The sequence below is a fragment of the Galeopterus variegatus genome, unplaced genomic scaffold (assembly GCF_000696425.1).
Source record: "Galeopterus variegatus unplaced genomic scaffold, G_variegatus-3.0.2 Scaffold4258, whole genome shotgun sequence".
Lineage (NCBI taxonomy): Eukaryota > Metazoa > Chordata > Mammalia > Dermoptera > Cynocephalidae > Galeopterus > Galeopterus variegatus.
Window position 1 is genome coordinate 163,888 of NW_007730369.1, and position 1,028 is coordinate 164,915.

Genomic DNA, 1,028 nt, shown 5'->3' on the forward strand with positions numbered 1-1,028 from the left:
CTCAGGGCACTGGATTCCTCCTGGTTCCTTCCACACAGCTCCAGCCAGACCCCAGACTCACAGGCCCTACAGATCCGACCCACAGCCCCCTTTCCAGGCTGGTTTCTGCTGTCTGTACCCACCACCACCCCACCCCTCAAGAACTGAATCAGTGCAGTCCCAGACTGGGCCACTCACAAATGGGTATCTCCACAGCTTTTTGTCCCAAGTAAGATGAAGACTTGATTAAGGCCTAGAGACAGTCAATCAGACCCTTTATTTGTCCAAAGGTGAAGGCCAATGGCTATAGTTTCTTTCTTTCTTTCTTTGCAGCTGGCCTGTACAGGGATCCGAATCTTTGACCTTGGTGCTACAAGGTGGCATTCTAATCAACTGAGCTAACTGGCCAGCCTATTTTCTTGAGGTCCTGTTATATGTCAGCCCAGGCTAAGAACTTTAGCCCACCCTGAGTTCTCCCAACAGCCCCTCAAGGGAGGTCTGTCTGTTCCCTCATGTCCTTCTCCCTCCTGCCAGAATTGCTCTCACCCTCCGCAGCCTTCCCACGCCTCCAACCTGGAAGGAATCCCTTGCTTACACCTGCTGGAAGCACTGAATTATTCAATGCTTGGCTATTTGTCTGCTTACCCACATGGCACCCTGGTGTGTCTGGAGCTATTTTTCTCAGGAAGCAGGACAGGCAGAGTGTAGCTCTGCAGTTGGAATTCCAACTCTGCTGTGTGGTCTTGAGCAAGGAATGTGTGTGTGTGTGTTTGTGTGTGTGTGTGTGTGTGTGTGTGTGTGTGAACATTTTTTTTAATCGAAGTGAAATACACATAGAATTAACCATTTTAAAGTGTACAATTCAGTGGCATTTAGTACATACACAATGTTGTACGACTACCACCTTTATCAAATTTCAAAACATTTCATCACCCCCAAGAAAACCCTGTACGCGTTGAGCAGTCACTCCCCAATCCTCCATTCTCCCGCTCACTGGCAGCCACTAATCTGCTTTCTGTCTCCATGGATTTGCCTGTTCTGGATATTTC